General features: G+C 40.2%; 1 long non-coding RNA gene across 1 annotated transcript in view; it reads left to right on the forward strand.

Annotated features, from left to right (window-relative positions):
- The window catches only part of LOC105737764, a 168,532-nt gene extending 152,974 nt beyond the window's left edge, over positions 1–15,558 (forward strand). Inside the window, exons 3-5 of the long non-coding RNA XR_001113443.2 lie at positions 12,419–12,565; positions 15,133–15,205; positions 15,471–15,558. This is a non-coding gene — a long non-coding RNA (uncharacterized LOC105737764). The remainder of the gene's footprint in view (positions 1–12,418; positions 12,566–15,132; positions 15,206–15,470) is intronic.
- Positions 15,559–18,571: the final 3,013 nt, after the last annotated feature.

The raw sequence follows: 18,571 nt of genomic DNA on the forward strand, positions 1-18,571 counted from the left end.
AAGGAACTCTGGGCGTAGCACTGCTGCATGGGGTCTGTGAGGCTGGAGGGAGGTAAGTCAGCTGTATGAGTGGTTTCTCCCACTACTTGATCCAGAGAGTTCTGCAGGAAGCCATTACAGGTGAAGTTAAGGGCTCTATAATAAGCCCTTTACCTGAGATGAGCAGAATATGAAATTAGAAGGCATAAATTTTGGACTTTAACAAGCGAAAGTGTTAATCTTTGGACTTTAATTTCCCTCTGAAATTTGATTAAAGGAGCAGTTTTAGTAATCAAATTCAAGATATCTATCTATTTGGCATTTTATTCATTCATTTTTATTCAAAGCCTCTGATATGCTCTCTGGATGTAATTTGGCATGAGAAATAAAACAGAGGACAAATTTTCAGCCTTGGGAACCAAATGACCCTGGGGTTGTCCTAATAAATTAGCTGTTCTGACCAATTTCTGAATGTGGTGGAGGCAAATTACAATTGGCCATCAGCACCCTCATGAGGATACACAGAGATGCAGAGGTCAGTGCTGGAGATAGGCTTAGTGAAGGTGAAGCAGGTCTGTCCTGTATACCTGGGCCACTCTTCTTCCATGAGGGAGCAGCCATATTCATCGGTGACCAAAAGCTTAATGGTCAAGCTCAATAGACTAAGATAAAAATGAGCTAGGCAGTGGAAGGGTGGGGGGCTGGTACCATTCTCTCCCTTCATACGGAGGGACATCCATAAGCATTACAAGCCTGCTTCCCAGAGTAACTGATTTGATTGGTGAGTTATATAGAGGAAACACACCTAGTCTCTCTCTCCCTTCCCTCGGGTGAAGCTGCCCTTCGGAGCAACACTTCCCTCTGCTCTCCCACATTGTAATTCTCACTTCTTAGCAGGATCAAGAATCTACAGGAAGCTTCAGGAGCTTTGCTCTGGTCCAGCTTGTACTAAGATAGATATCTATTTAGTTTGAGTCACCTTCTTCTATCATTTCCTTGCTCTAAGCTCCCTTGGGACCCATTCTTCCTGCAGACAGCAGGGACTCTTACTTTCCTCCATGCTTTCCATTTTGGAAGTGGCTACTCCCCTCAGACCCTTTCCTACCAAGGAGTTTCCTGTTTAAAAGCCCACTTGACCACAGATATAAGTGCTCTTCTCCAACCTTGCCTCTAGTAGCCATTTCCAGGAATAAGGGAGTATGTTGTTTATTCCTTGACTTATTTTTCACTTGAGTGAATATCAGCACATGGGTATTGCAGAGGCCAAGTGCAGTGTTCAGCACTTGGCCTGTGTGAACACAGGGAATCACGGTACTACTGCACTGAACAGAGACTTTCAACCACCATGCATTTTCATGGTCATTACCTGAGTTATATTCATCCTTTCGTAACCTGTGGATGAAGAAAAATGTCAAGGAAAATAGTCTGTAGTCTCTCAAGTGTGTTTCATCATCTGATGATCTATTAGCTTTTCAATTAAGTAGAATAAGTAAACTGTTGATCTGAAGGGAACGTGGACCAACCCCATGGTGTGGTATGCTGTGGCCAGGTTGTATTGGCTTAGGAGAGAGTGGCTGTGGGCACCTCTTACAAACCCTGCACTTAGTGACATCGCCTTGGTAGCTTGAAAACAACAATTATTAGGGCATTTACACTAAGAAAATTGGCAAATATGACAAATCAAGGCTTTATGTAAAGGTCAGTCTTTCCAGCACGCCACTTTCTCCATCGCTAATGTCTCCACAGCACTTTTCTTATTACAGGGTTTAAGTAAGTATCATAAACCAGTACTGAATTTGATGACTGGGAGTTGTGACTTTATTTAGCGACCCATACCTTTGAACTTGGAAGGAGAGTGAGAGACTGAGAGGAAACTCAGAGATAAGACCTGCTCATTAGGTCTTTGGATGGGGTCCCATGTGGGACCTTCCCTCTTTCAACCAGCTCTCTCCCTCTCTACAGTTCTCTGTACCTCTTCACCTCTTCATTCTCACCTCCTTTCACAGAACATGCTGCTTCTTTCCATATGGTAACAGTTGCCCCATCAACTCTCCCCTGCTCCCTTCCCATGTCTAACAAATGCTGACCCCCAGTCTTTATTTAGCTCTATGTGAATGAAGCTTTTCACTATCTGGGCTTTCCTTGGTTCTGAAGAGGAAAGGGATATCTTGCTTGTTGGAGGATATGGGAGGGAGTAGCTGGCTTAAACTGCATATTGCTCTCTCCAACAATGAGACTATAGCTTGTTTTCTCCTGAATAGCCTGAAGGAAAATACAACTACCAGGATTAAGTATATTCTTCCAAAGGGTAACTACAGTTGGCTCATTTGAGGAACTAAAATTCACCTATTCACAATGACATTGACTTTACTTTGGTCTTCGGCTGAAGGTGCAAGAACCCATCCCCGTCACAAAGGCCCATGTTAATGGAGCCATCAGAAATAGCACTTCCCTCATCAGGAATGTCCTGTATGTGCTTCAGTTCAGGCATGGTTGTCATATCTTACTGTGTTTTATTTGTACAATTTGGGACTCCCACACAAGCATGGTGGGAAGGGGCAGTTCTCTTTAATATTAGCAAAGAAAACAAGCAGGCATTGCAGGTTTCAGAGCACTGATTCAGCTGCTTAAAACAAGTCCCCACTTAGCCATATGAAAGGGACCACCTCTAAATAATAGCCATTGCAGCTCTATGTTCAGAGCACTGAGTGCAGCTTCTGCTCTGTCTCTGAAAAGCTGGAGAAAGCCTATTAGAAGGAAGCCTCCTTATAAGAGATTCTACTGCAGCCCCAGACCTACTCATTCACCATTCTGCTAAACCAGAGAGTGCAGTTAAAATACAGCTTTTGTCTGTAAAACCCACTTTAGCTTATCCCATGCAATTTTCAGGAGGCATCCACTTGCTAATGATTAATACTCAACATGAAGAGGATTAAATACTTATACAATTCTAGCCCTCAAAAGGAGGTTGGAAAAATTATTCTACCTTTTGCTTGTTGACTTTAGAGTACCCACAGTACATTGATGGTGGCTGGTGATTTTAGTTTCCAGTTAATGCAATGTCAAAGAACTTTTAAAAAGTAATATTTTACTTTTAATGATGCAGCATAATATAATAGGTAAGAGCAGGAATTTTGGAGTGAGATGTCTGAATTTGAATTTTTTACCCTATTAGTTATTAACTGTGTGACCTTGAGTAACGTACTTAACCTTGATGTGTCTCAGTTTTCTCATCTGTTAAAGAGAATATTTTATCTTATATGGTTGAACATTAAATAAGTTAACAGTCACAGAGATTTTAAGAATAGTTCCCACATATAGTGAGGGCTATCTGGGTGTTGGTTAAATAAAATATATTTTTAAAGAATAATACAAGTCAGTTTGATGTGGAATCTATTTTATGTGCCTGAGAATTTTTTTATGCTCACAAGAAGCAATGAGAGGAAGGAAACAAATGATTTGGAGATAAAGAATATTTGATTCTCTCTTGGCTGTGTGGTTTTGTACCTAGATGCATAAACATATGATGTCACCCTACGACATGATTTGATAGCTCCCAGTAAGCTACTCAATTCTGAAGAAGATTGGAAAACTGCTCCTTGAGTCTCATTATAAGGCTTCCTCTCTGAACTTGTGTAGGCTCTAGAAAAATAAGGTAGTCTTTGGGGCCACATACCACCTCCAGTCATCCTTGTGTCTCTCAGAAATACTAACAATAACAGTAAACTTAAAATTCCTAGCTACTGCATTTAGCAACAAAGTGAGTTAAAAAAAAAAATCTGTCACTTCCCAAGGGGTTCACCTTGCCCGCTGCCTAGGCAGAGCCAATTCATCAAGACAGGGGAATTGCAATAAAGAGTATTTCACACAAAGCCGGCTGTGAGGGAGACCAAAGTTTTATCATCACTCAAATCAGTCTCCCCAAGCATTCAGGTAGCAGAGTTTTTAAGGATAACTTGGTGGCTGGGGGGAAGCCAGTGAACCAGGAGTGCTGATGGGTCAGAGATGAAATCATAGGGAGTTGAAGTTGTCTTCTTGCACTGAGTCAGTTCCTGGCCGGGGCAGGGAGGGGGCACAAGATCAGATGAGCTAGTTTATTGATCTGGGTGGTGCCAGCCGATCCATCAAGTGCAGGATGTGCAAAATATCTCAAGCACTGATCTTAGGAGCAGTTTCGGGGAGGGTCAGAATCTTGTAGCCTCCAGCTGTATGACTCTTAAAACATAATTTCTAATCTTCTGGCTAATGTTAGTCCTACAAATGCAATCTAGACCCCAGGCAAGAAGGAAGTCTGCTTCGGGAAAGGGATGTTGCCATCTTTTTTTAAACTATAAACTAAGTTTCTCCCAAAGTTAGTTCAGCCTATGCCCAGGAATGAACAAAGACAGCTCGGATGTTAGAAGCAAGATAGAGTCGGTTAAGTTAGATCTCTTTCACTGTCTCAGTCATAATTTTGAAAGGCAGTTTCAAATCTTCATGACATTTAAAAGATGAGAAACTAAGACTCCTAAGGATTAATGATTTTCTAGAGCCAGGAGAGTAACATGATCCAACCAGGTCTGTATCACTGATGTTCTAACTTTGGTGTCATGATTTGTACTGTGCATCATAAACTGAGCTTGAAGAGTATCTTATTCTGTCCTTGCTGCTATAACCAAATACCTTAGACTGGGTAACAGACACTTGTTTTTCACAGTTCCAGGGACTGGGAAGTCCAAGATCAAAGCACTGGCAGATTCAGTGTCTGAGACTCAATCTTTGCTTCCAGGGTGGCACCTTATTGTTTCATCCTCACATAGTGGAAGGGGTGAATGCTGTTTCATTGCAGAGATAAAGGGCAGGAGGGGAAAAGGGACAAAGATTCTCCCTTCAGCCTCTTTTTATGAGACCACTAATCCTATTCATGAGGGTGGAGTGCTTATGACTTAATCACTGCCTGAAAGGCCTTGCCTCTGAATACCATAGTATTGAGAATTAGGTTCCAACATATGAATGTTGGAGGTACACATGCATGCAAACCATAGCAAAGAGAAATGAAATGTTAGATATGCCCATTGATATTGTCTTTAGGGTACAGAGGCAAAGGGGTGAACATCCAGGGCAGAAATCAGAATATGCACAAGTAGAAAACATTAAACTTCAAATCTATTTACTTGTGATTTTCCAGATGTTCTGACCATTTCCTTCCTATGTTTACCTTCTCTACTAAGAGAAAGTACAGTTTTGATGTGAGTGAAAATAACAATGATTCAGCTTCTTCATTCTTTCCATCTGCCAAGTGATGTGTCTTTGGGTTTGTGTGTTTATGTGTGTGTTTTAACTGCTTTTCTAAGTGTGACTTTTATAAGAAGTATTTTTCAGTTTCCACATTGCTTTTCAGAACCACCTCCACTTACACTCACACACGCATGTCAAACTTCAATTTTTTTCAAATGTCGTTTTCCATGGATTACTAGCACTTTCTGCTTTCCACTGTGTGAAATTGTGGCAAAGTTTTTATTTACCACATGGAGTTTATTCTGCTTAGGTAAAGTTTATTCTGCTTAGCTGAAGGCATTAACTTAAACTGTATTTTTATGTAGTTTCTTTCCATGGAAATTGACACTGCAATTAATCAGTGACTACACATGAGTCCTCCATCAGGCAATGTTGTAAATTCCAATTTCTAGGACTTCTGGATGAAATGCTGGATGACTAACTTTCTCCCATCTTTAGCCTTGCTAACATGGTAAAGTGTGCTGGTTTACAAACTATGTGGAGTAGATCTCTCAAGGTAGTGCTGGGACCAGTCAGTATGCATTAGCATGGGCCTACAGTTGTGACTAATGCATCTCTTTTAATTTTTCCAGAATTTTTATCGTGATAAAATACACATAACATATACGTTACTCTCTTAACTATTTTAAGTATACAATTCAGTGGCACTAAATACATTCATAATGTTGTGCAACCATCACTACCACCCATCTTTGTAACTTTTTATATCTTGTAAGATTAAAACTCTATAGTCATTAAACACTAACTACCCATTCCTCCCTTCCCCAGCCCCTGGCAACCACCATTCTATTTTCTGTTTCTAAAATTTTGACTACTCTGAGTATCTCGTATAAGTGGAGTCATACAGTATTTGTGTTTTTGTGCCTGGCTTATTTCAATTAGCATGATGTCTTTATGCCTCATCCATGTTATAGCATGTGTCAGAATTTCCTTTCTTTTTAAGGCTGAATAATATTCCATTTTATATATTCACCTCATTTTGTTTATCCATTCATCCACTGATGGACCCTTGGGTTGGTTCATGTTTTAGCTATTGTGAATAATGCTGTTATGAACATGGTTGTACAAATATCTCTTCAAGACCCTTCTTTCAATTTTGGGAGTATATATCCAGAAGTGAAATTGCTCGATCATATGTTAATTGTATTTTTAATTTTTTGAGAAACCACCCTACTGTTTCCCACAGTAGCTGTACCTTTTTACATTCCTACAAACAGTGCACAAATGTTTGAATTTCTCCACATTCTTGCCAACAATTGTCATTCTTTGTTTTTTTCAATAGTAGCCATCCTAATGGATGTGAGGTACTATCTCATTGTAGTTTTGATTTGCATTTCCCTAAAGATTATTGATGTTAAGCATGTTTTCATGCACTTATTGGCCATTTGTATGGCGACCAACAGGTGAGTCTCCAGGCCCCACATTTGCTTTGAATTTATCCTCTTTATATATTGCCTTCCTCATAATATATAATTAGCAAGAAGAGCCCAATGGCTAAAAATACTTTGAACCAGTAGTGTGTGAGTGAAGATTGCAGTGGTGAGTCAGAGATCAGCATAGAGTTTCTGTCAAAAACAAGCAATGTCTCCTTAGGAAAATTACTTAATTTTCTGAGGCTTCATTTCTTGATTTACAAAAAGAAAGAGGTTTGACTAGGTAATCTTCAAATTTTTTCTCTTACTATAACTTTGTGTGATTCACCAAGGCTAATTGAAAATCACTTAATGTCATCACCACAAGCTGTAATTAAAATAAAGATGTAGACAGCAACATGGGAAGGGAAGGTCTGTGGTAGCAGATGTCAGGAAGCAAGCACAATACATTAACACAGTTGGTTCATTTTACAGGTGAGAAAACACAACCATGTGACCAGGGTGGCCAAATCACCCCTTGAAATGTTATTAGACTTTGTCTAAATTTTCCATGTTGACTAGGAATTCAAACAAAGGAAAGGCTTGATGCTGTCGATTTAGAAAGAATCCTAGAACACAGTAAGGTAGAAAATTTGGTAGGTGCTTCTTTGATCTCCGAGTGAAGTCATGACAATTGCTCACCTTGATTTGCTGCATCATTTCCTGTGGGCAAACCCGCAGAATTCCTGGAATTTTGTCCTTGGGTGATTAGACAGGTCTGAGAATCTCAAGGGCTTTCTTCATTAAGATCAGGAGAAATAAACAGTAAAATCTAAGTATATTAGGGTAGAATTTTAGAAAACATAGTGAGACCTGAGTTTCCATATTTGCTTCATATTAGAGGGGAAAGCCTATTTTTTGAGAATTTCTACCTTTCTATCTGCCTTTATGCTTTTTTACTTGACGGAAAGAAGAATTGCGGAGTACAAGAGGTAGAGGTGTGAACTGTTAGTCTTTCAAAAGCCAACTAAATACCCACATTAAGATGGCCAGCCACCATAAAGGTAATATATACATTATTAATTAAAGGAGAATGAGGCAGGGTGCAGTGGATCACACCTGTAATCCCAGCACTTTGGTAGGCCAAGCTGGGCAGATCACTTGAGGTCAGAAGTTTGAGACCAGCCTAGCCAACATAGCAAAACCTAATCTCTACTAAAAATACAAAAATTAGTCCCCCAGGTGTGGTGGTCCACACCTGTAGTCCCAGCTACTTGGGAGGCTGAGGCAGGAGAATTGCTTGAACCCGGGAAGCAGAGGTTGCAGTGAGCTGAAATTGCGCCCCTGCCCTCCAGACTGGGCGACAGAGTGAGACTCCATCTCAAAAAATAAATAAATAAATAAATAAAATAAAATATAAAGGAGAATGAGTCAAAATTTATCTGACCCAAATATGTCAACATCCCTAGTTCTTCCAGACCAACATTTTCATAGATCTCTATGGAACGCTACATGAAGGGTAGACACTGGCCAAATGACAGTCTCCTCTGAGTGCAAATCAAGAACTCAGACAGTCTTGTGTAAAAGAAGAGACAGCTCTTTGGAAACTCTATGGTTTAGTCCTCTCTTTTCATCTGAGTGTTTTTGGGTGGGGAAAAAATTGCTTCATATTAGTTGCATAGATCTCATTGATCTCACTTCCATGCAGTGATTTTTCATTTTTATGACTGAAAATTATTGAAGTTCCCCCGTGGCCCAGAGGCTGAGGAGGTGGTCCTCAGAGAGCCAAGAGCAGACTGGGGTAAAAAATGCCCTGCTGATTAATGAGTCCTGCCTCATTACTTTGTGTAAAGTTTCTCAGGTGGGTAGTTACCTCATAATTTCATTTTAGCAGAATGAGAGTTAAGAGACCTTGATGCAAGTGCACTGCTCCCTTCAATCATTTCGTCAGAATAGCTTTCAATTTGCAGGGAGTTGCATAAGGAAAAGGAGGAAGATTGAACTTCTTAAATTTTTTGAAGGCAACACACATTTTATAGACATCATATTGTGGATTAAAGAAAGTTGTCAAATGAGGGGTTTCTTAATAAAGTTGCTTTGCCTGTTATTTTGTTTAGTCTTTTCTCTTGACCAAATTTCTCTTTGCTTCTAAGAAGAGATAAGAGTAGAGGAGTGGAAGGAAGAGGGAGTGAGGGGTCAGAAGACCTAGGCTTGAATACCTATCTCAACCTCCAAATCCTACTCTCAAACAGGGGGAATGGGTGATATTTTCCATTACCTCACAAAGTTATGTTGAGACTCAAATGACATAATGTCAGGAACAGCAGTGTTTAAGATGATTTTTTAACATTCACAATTATAACTTGTTTTTCTTAAGGAGAAGTTTGAAGCTCTTCTCCCCTTTTCCCCACCCAGGAGAAAGAGGAGTTCATATGAGGGTGTCGGGGTTAAGAACATTTTATTGCTCAGTGAGAGTGCATGGAATCTCACTGCCTGGTGAAAAGCTGAGCTCTTTTCTGGAGTTCCTCAGTTTCACTTGGTAAGCATTAAACCCCAGGAAAGCCAGCTCAGCATTCCGTTTCTATCTCTTTGCAGATGCTTAGTTACCACTTAGACCACAGGCACTGAGACACTCATAGAATTTGAGTGCTGACAATAGCAAAGACTTGGAACCAACCCAAATGTCCAACAATGATAGACTGGATTAAGAAAATGTGGCACATATACACCATGGAATACTATGCAGCCATAAAAAATGATGAGTTCATGTCCTTTGTAGGGACGTGGATGAAGCTGGAAACCGTCATTCTCAGCAAACTATTGCAAGGACAAAAAACCAAACACCGCAAGGACAAAAAACCAAACACTGCAATGTTCTCACTCATAGGTGGGAATCATGAGAACACTTGGACACAGGAAGGGGAACATCACACACCAGGGCCTGTTGTGGGGTGGGGGGAGGGGGGAGGGATAGCATTAGGAGATATACCTAATGTAAATGACGAGTTAATGGGTGCAGCACACCAACATGGCACATATATACATATGTAACAAACCTGCTCGTTGTGCACATGTACCCTAGAACTTAAAGTATAATATATATATATATAGAAAAAAAAAGAACTTGAGTGCTGAATTTTTCATGGCCGGTGTTTATTAGTATGTATATCTCTACTGTTCTAGTGGATCATTGCATTCTCAAATAGGAAGGTACTTGAAAGTTTAGGTGCATAAAGGCTAAAAATTCAATACAAATCATTCTTAAGAACAAAAACAATTTCTTTGTAGTACAATGAATTTTGGCAGATTAGGGGGTTCACACTAACTGGTATTAGAATCAGTAAACTCTTCCCTTGCAACTGCCTTAAGAAAGTCAGAGACTACACACACTATAGAGAAAGGCTTCAAAGAAACCTGATGAAAGGTAAATTAATACAGCATTGATCTTGAGCCATTTACTGGAGATAATCTCTTTCTGCAGCCCACTCTGTCAATCCCCCACCCATATCCCCCTGTCTACCTGAGCTCTGTACTGCCAGAGGGTATTTTCTGTCTGCAGGAGTGTGTACTGCAGTTCACCTACCCCGATTGCACAGCAAGTTGGAAGTGCCAGATAGAGTCCTAGGAATGACTTTCTGCAAAAGGGTAATGCGAATTGTTATCAATAATTGAAGAATCTAGGTGGCAGATGTACAATGTAAAATTCCTGACACTTTTCTAAATGTTTGAAAATTTTCGTAATAACATGTTGAATGAGATGGTGTTATCAAAGGCATGCATGGGAAAATATTCAACATATGTTGATCAATAAAAGTGAATGAAAGTTACAAAACAGTACACACTATGATCACAATGTTGTATATATAAAATGTGTGTGTATATATATATATACACATACACACTGAGTATTTATATATAGTGAATGTGTGTATGTAGACATTAAATAGAGAGAGAGACATGTAGATGGATAGGTTTGTACATGCCACTTTCAATACCTTTACTTATATTAGATACAATATTTTTGGAAGGAAACACAACAAAAAGATAGCAATTGTTGGCTATGGGTAATGACCATACAGATAATTTTAAAATAAACTTCATATTACTTCTCTGTACCTTCTAAATATTCTATAATGTGTTTGTGTAGTCAGATTTAAAATATTACTTAGTAATTGTGTTTTGAACAGTGTTTAGTGATGGGGAAAACAAAGTTATATGTAGTTGTTGTTCTTTGGTATGATTACAATTGAAAGCCATATATGTTATGTTGGAAGGTTTTATGATCTTTTCATTGCTGGTAACTGAGGGGAAACAGATAAAAGTGTGTTGGAAGTTAGATCACAAAGGTGATAATGCTTGTCTCTAAGATGTACTTTTAGGGGGATTTTTTTTTTTTAATTCTAAAGCTTTTTGTTTGTCTTGATTTTCTACAAAAAACACATTATTTTTACCATCAAACAAAATATTTCATTTTAAAGGGAGAAGGCCTAAGTTTTTATTTCAGGCCCAACATCACTTTTATCTATGCTTCTCATAGGACTGTCATGAGTCAAATGAAATTATAAATGAGAAAACACTCTTTTACAAATGTAGAAATGTAGAAATTATTATATAATATGTTATTATAGCACATTAAGTTAATTTATTTTACAGCTTTTCAAACTCCAGAGGTTATTTTAAGCATTAAGAATATGAGGCTCTTTTTACAAATAAATCTTCAGGCTCTACTGATTCACCTTTAACAGGACTCATTTTTCATTGAATAGCCAGAGCATAACAAGCTTCATATATCATTATCTAAGTGAAGAGCAGTAAGAATCCCTAGCAGGGGAGAATTTTATTAAAGCTGTGCATGCCAGTGCTCTCTTTCTTTTCACACTCAGAGCCTAGAGGAATATTAATTAATGGAAACACATCCAACATTAGGTAAACACGAAATTGGTAAGCAGAGGCAACTGTGAGGCACCTTTATATCCCATGGAGTGTGTGACAGTTTACCTACCATCAGTTCCTTCCCTCTCTGTACCCACATGCCAGTCCTTTGTTGAGCCAAGGAGTCTATTCTTCCGCCAGCTTGGATCTGGGCTAGCCTGATTGCTTGGGCCAGTAGAATGCAATAGAAGTGTTAGAGGTGTTTGAACCAGATCGACTCCATCTTGAATAGGAACTGATTAAAATGAGGCCGAGACCCACTGGGTTGCATTCCCAGGAGGTTAAGCATTCTTACTCACAAGATTAGATAGGAGGTCAGTAAGACTGGTATCACAAGGTACAGATTATAAAGACCCTGCTGGTAAAATAGGATGTAGTAAAGAAGCTGGCCAAAACCCACCAAAATCAAGATGACCACAAAAGTGACTTCTGGTCTTCTTAGCTGCTTATTACACGCTAATTATGATGCATTATTATGCTAAAACACACTTCCACCAGGGCCATGACAGTTTACAACTGCCATGGTAACATCCAGAAGTTACCCTTTATACCATAAAAAGGGGAGGAACCCTCAGCTCTGCAAATTCTTCACTCCTTTCCTGGAAATCTCATGAATAATCCACCCCTTATTTAGCATATGATCAAAACATAATCATAAAAGTAGCTTGCCAGCATCCCTTGGGGCTGCTCTGCTTATGGAGTAGCCATTCTTTTGTTCCTTTACTTTTTTAATAAACTTGCTTTCACTTTAATCTATGGACTTGCCCTGAATTATTTCTTGGGTGAGAATCTAAGAACCCTTTCTCGGGGTCTGGATTGGGGCCCCTTTCCTGTAACAGAAGTGATGTTGTGCTGATTTTGCTGCTATCCTTTCACAGGACTGGCAATGCCTGCTTCCTCCTCTGAGCTGTCAAGTAGGAAGTCCGGGCTACTCTGCTAGAAAGAGAAGTCATGTGCAGCACTGAGGCATCCCAGGTGTGACACTCTCCCACCTAGAACATTCCGTCTCTCATCCTCTGCCATGTGTAAGTCTTCTGCCTTAGCTGGGAAACTGTGAGGTCATCCTGCTATGTTAGTGACCAGGTTGGCAATTTTAATTTCTGTTTCCAGAGGAGCATTGAACGGAGTAGATGGATCAGGATGCTCCTTTGGCACTAGCTCTGAGCTGCATTCTCCTGTCAGCTTTGTCAGTAATCGAGCCCTTGAATTCATTTGTCTATGCTGCCTGATTTCTTAACCTAGAGATGGGAGTGGAGAAGAGGTTTGATTCATTATCATACCCTCAAACATCAACACTTGAGGATTTTCCTTCATCTGCGTAATTAGGAAAATTGCAGGGATAAATTCTAGCGTGAATCTCTTGTCATTGATTTTATCTGCACTGTAGGAAGCCATTTCAATTACACACCCATGTCTCCAGGTCAGCTGAGCATTCTGATACAATTTGCCCTAGCCATACAAGTGTAATGGGCTCCGAAGCTTTAGCTTGTAGGCAAAACACACATACATTTTATCTTTAATATTAATGTAAAAACTGCTGTGCTTCTATTAATGAAAAAGAAAGTTCCAACTTTCAGCTGGTAATATCAATGAGTATTGATAATTATACACTGTAGATAATTACAATCGCTATCATTGTGCATTAATATTTTTTAAATATTCCTGAAGTAATAGGGATTTTAACAACAGTGGTAATATTGGTGCTTGCCAATTTGTCCATTTTTATTTATTTATATGTTTATTTATTTATTTTGGGGTCCATGTAAGTTACAAGTGGTGGTTGAAATGTATCAGGAAGCCAATTCTGTAACAAAATATTGTTACAGATAAAACTCTAACCCTAAAAATTGAAAAATACATGAGCAATACTTTATGTGACATGGCCTTGAGCTGACTGCAACGAGCTTCAATGAGGTAGATATAGAAAAAAGTCTGGCTCTGTATAGCAAAGGTGGGTGGTTTATAAATATGTGGGCATACTGTGTGAAAACTGATAAACAGAGTTACTCATATCTGTCCTCCCTAGCCATCAACTTTCTTATTGTTTAAATCTCTGTTCATTTCCTGAATACTGTCGGACACTACCCCATTTGTCTCTCCATCACTACCTGTAATCCCTGCTTTTCTGTGCTTGTTACATAAAGGTCATAGCTTCATGAGCTCTTTAGACAGATACTGATGATTATGTTGAAAGTACTTTGAGAACTAGTAATGTGCTACCCCAAATAGCCATTGTTTTGTGTGTATAATCCCATAGCATGCATTAGGAATTGGTGTTTTAGAATGGGCATGCAAATTGTACAAGATTCTGCAGTTATTACTAAATGAAACTGGAATGCAAAACTTTGTTTCTCTGATTCCGAAGGCCATGTTTTGAACCACTAGACTAGAGGGTCAAGCAATTTCTTGGAATTGTACTCTGAATTCTACATAGATCATTTTCATGTGTATACCTCTTCTGAGTCACCCTCAGGTAGGGACATTTTGTTTTCCATTCAACTGATAGAAATTCTAACAGGCTTAATAGATGTTTTTTCTTTTCTCTTCTGCAGACAGCATACATTCCTTGCTCCCATTATCCATTTACATTTAATCTGCCCAACATAAATTACTTCCATTTTCACTTCCTCTTTTTCACTTCTCATCTTTATCGGAAAAGAGGTTCCTGAGCCTGCCAACCACTATTTCCCTCCTCTGTCCATAGCCTTCTCATTTCTTACTCTCTCTCCTCCCTGCATGTTCCTTCCCAATGGCATGGAAACAATCCTCTCATACTCAAATCAAAAGCAAAAACAAGAACAAACAAATAAGCCCAATAATTCCTTCTACCTGTGTTTCCTCTTCCTGTTCTACTTCTCCTCCTTTCACAACCAACCCCCTGAAAAAGGTTTTGAAATATTCTGTCTCCATATCCTCATGCAACATCCACTCCTGAACCTATGGCAATGCGGGTTAGTCCCTGCTTCCCCTCTCTGGCCACCCCATGGACATGGCTCTCATTCGTTGAATCCCACAGGCACCTTTTTGTACATGGCTCATTTGGCCTTCAGCACTGACTCTATTTTCAACTCACTCTTGGAAAGACACTTTCCTTGGCCCCCTTCCTTGTGCAAAACCATCCTTGTGGTTTCCTCATGCTTCTTTAGACACATTTTCTAGTCTCCTTAGCAGGATCTTTTGTCTCTCAAATGTTTACACACCCTCTTTCTTTAGTGCCTTTTCTCCTTTTCTTTCTCTGGACTTGTTTTGAATACACCCCCACTTTCTGTTTATATCACTAGGACCCTACATTCCAGTGACAGCATTCAACCTAGTCTTTGCTTTTGGTCTTGCCCTAGTGGTCATTCTGAAATGCAAACCTAATCATGCCACTTTCCTCCTTAAAACCCTTTAAAGGTTTTCTTGTGCACATGGGTGAAATTCAAACTACTTTCCAGTGTTAAAACTGTTGAGCTAGGCCAAATTAATGTTGATATACAGAGATGTGAACTAAAATTCCGGCAGGGTGGCAGGGTCCTGTGGAGAGGAGTCCTTATTGGTGTTTTTTATGGATTGAACTTGTAATGCATGTTCCTATTGTTATGAATTTTAGGAGGCTGGGCTTCTTTAACAAATCAATCCCAAATGCAAAGGACATTTATTTCTTCTGTACCTAATGACCTGAGGTGGGTATTACTTTTTGACAGGAAGATCTCCTTTATTTGGGATTCAGGGAGCCCCTGCCAAGGGTCTCATTTCTGGCATCCAACCGACAGAAAGTTCAAGGGAGCCTGGGGGAGGCACCCATGAATTCCACTTCCTACTCTTCACATAACTATTCACACGATTGTGATCATCTCTAGATGGAACGGGGTTGGAAAATGTCATTCCTGGGTGGGAAGCCACTTCCCATGGATAACCCTGCACTAACAAAGAGAAATCTGTCCAGAGCAATCCTTCTCTGCTGAACCTGGTAGTGTCATCTTTAGAAGTGAAGACACAATTAGCACATGATCATTTATTCATTATATCATTGTTAATAAAAAAGAAAAAAGTTAAAAATAATTGCCGAGAGCTCGATATATGTGACAGGTAGGTAAAGCAGTGATTAGGGTGGGCATGATTCTTACTCTTTTGGAGGTCTGGGCAGAATGCTGTGGAAATACGGTGAGGGCATAATGCATGCAGTGATAGCAAGGGACAAGATGCGTGAGCTTATGTTTGATCACTTTCACTCTCAGGGGCGAGTCTACGTAGTTTACTTTGTCATTCCGCACTCAACATCAAATAATATTTTGGCTAATCCTGCTGCTCCCATTTTATATTAGATAATTGGAAGACTGAAACTTTTTCTTAAAGAGAAACATGTCGTTCTCTAAACAGAGCTCATTCAGTATTGTTGATTGAGATTGTAGGAACCTTATATACTCTGCTCTCTGAGGAATTTCACTGGAACTGTGACTCCAGCCAGCGTGAAGCTCTCAAACCACGAAATAAGTCTAAACTCTACTGGGAATTTTCTCTCCTTCACAACAATTGCTTCTGAATAGAGATAAGCCTTCAAAATTTTCCTTGGATATATTTATCAACAGAGAACTGCCCCTAAAAATGTTTCTCCTGCAATCTTGCATTCTGAGACAATGGAACATTAGTATTTAATAATTACCACTGGTAACCTGAAAATGCAAATTCACTTCTTACCACAAAATCAGAGTTAATCACTAAAATTATGCCCACCTTGGAAAACCATTTGAGCAGGCACCTACACAGGAGATGCAAAAGGCTTGTGTGATGTTGGGCAAGTTACTTGCTATAGTTTGAATATTTGACCCTCCAGATCTCACGTTGAAATTTGATCCCCAGTGTTGGAGGTGGGGCCTAATGGGAGATGTTTTGGTCATGAGGGTGGCTCCTCATGAATGGGTTGGTGCCATTCTTGAGGTAATGAATGAATTCTTGCTCTGTTGGTTCTTGAAAGAAGTGGTTGTTAAAATGAGCCTGGAACCTCTCCACCCCTCTCACTTCCCCCCGTGCCATGTGATCTCTGTAAATGCTGGCTCCCCTTCCTTCACCTGCTGTCAGGATTAGAAGCAGCCAAGATCTTCACCAGATGCAGGTGCTGGTGCCATGCTTCTTGTGCAGCCTGCGGAACCATCCACCAAATAAACCTATTTTTAAAATAAATTACCCAACCTTAGGTATTCCTTTATAGCAACACAAATGAAGTAAGACGTTACTCAACCTCAGTGTGTATATATATAAATTGGTGCTAATAATGGCTACCTCACAAGCTTGTCATGAGCGTTAACCAAGATATCCTCTAGGAAAGCACCTTGCACAGAAGAGATGCCCCAGTAAAGGTTAATTTCTTTCCTTCATTCCTTTTCTTTTTTCCTCACTCTCTCCTTTCTTTCTTCCCTTCCTCCCCTTTTCACTCTCACTTCCTCTCTCCTCCCATCCCTTAATGGTAGAGCTGGAGTCTGCAGAAGATGACCATTGAGATTTAGAGAGAGGAAACTGACTCTGAAAAGTCAGAGGCCAGTGCAAAGGAGGACAATAGGGAGAGGAATGGGGCTGAAAGCAAAAGGTAAATAATTTTAAAAAAATAGATTCTGCAATAAGACAGTGTCATAAAGATTGCATGCTTCCTACAATCAGCCAGAAACTCGTTCTGGCTAAGTCAGAAAGCATGTTAGTGCCTAGAGAGAAAACAGAACTGGATCTCCCCACTAGCCCACCCTCAGCTGCCTGTCATCCACCTTTTTCCACAGCCCTTTGTAAAGGCTTCTTGTTTGGAAAGTTCTTTATCTTCCACTTTGTGTGTGCCTCTCAACCTCCTCTGTATTTTTCGATGCTCAGCTTAACTATGCCTTAGGTTGTGTGATTTATTTCTGCAAGTGTCTCCCCCCACTCGGCATCCTGCCAAACTTCTGATATGCATCTATTAGTTCAGTTCAGGCCCAAAAGAATTTGTTGTGTCTCCCATGTTCCACATATGAGGCCAGGGGATGGGTGTGAAATAGTCTCACTCCCAAAGCTATGCCAGTAGGGGAAGAGGTTCCCAAAACCCAGTCCCCAATGGACATACTGCATCAGAACACCTGGGGAATGTTTGTTAAAATGTATATTTCTAGGCCCTACTCCCAAGAATTCAGGTAAGGCTGAGGCTTAAGTATCTGTGATGTAAGAAGTTCTCCCAGCTAATTTTGATGGGCAGCAAAGTTTAGGAACTTAAGTAGTAAAATCAAAATAAACAATTTGAGAATATTGTCTATGATGAGGTTTGCACTGATGGCATTCTGTGTTGCCAACTACAAACTGGTCCAACAATGTCTGAGTACAATTAGGTGAGTTTACATTTTATTACATTGTTTTAAAGCTTCCATTCCACTTAAGGCACTGACATTTCTTCTGGTGCAGGTTTGTCATGCAGAGAAGACAGATGGGCAAGCCACTGTCATTTGACATGCATGCCAATAACCTTGGTGAAAAGGACATGTGGACTTTCGAGTTCTTTTGGCTTCTGCTCTGATGCCTGGAGTCTAGCTGGCTCACCGCCATGACACAGGGGTTGCCACCGAAGACTCAAGCTGTAGGCGGCAGCCTTCTTCTGTGTTCTGTCTGTGGCAACTTTTCTGCTGCATGTGTCTCATTTTTCTGGTTCTCATTCTCTCCGTCTTGGAGTCCTGGCTTCATACCCCAGGCCACAACTTCTGATGTTCCTCCCCTTCTTTCCCTGGCTCATCATTGTCCTTCACTCACTCTGCCCTTGACTGTGTGCAGCCCCGTTCTGGGTGAGACTCCTTCTTCCAGGCAAGCAGACATAGTCTCCTGTGCAGACAAAACCCACTCCCGTCACTACCAGAGGAGGGGGCTTTCTGCCCACCCAGCCCTTCCCTGTAATTCTGCAAAGGCAGTTCTGTCTTGAGTAACTCGTGGTTTTCATGGGAAGCTAAGAAGACATGCCTTGAGGATCCTTTCGTGTCTCTGCAGAGAGAAGTATTCTTTAATGGGCTCCCTGAGGAGCACAGAGTATTTGCAAGCCAGTGAAC

This window comes from Nomascus leucogenys, chromosome 17 (assembly GCF_006542625.1).
Source record: "Nomascus leucogenys isolate Asia chromosome 17, Asia_NLE_v1, whole genome shotgun sequence".
Lineage (NCBI taxonomy): Eukaryota > Metazoa > Chordata > Mammalia > Primates > Hylobatidae > Nomascus > Nomascus leucogenys.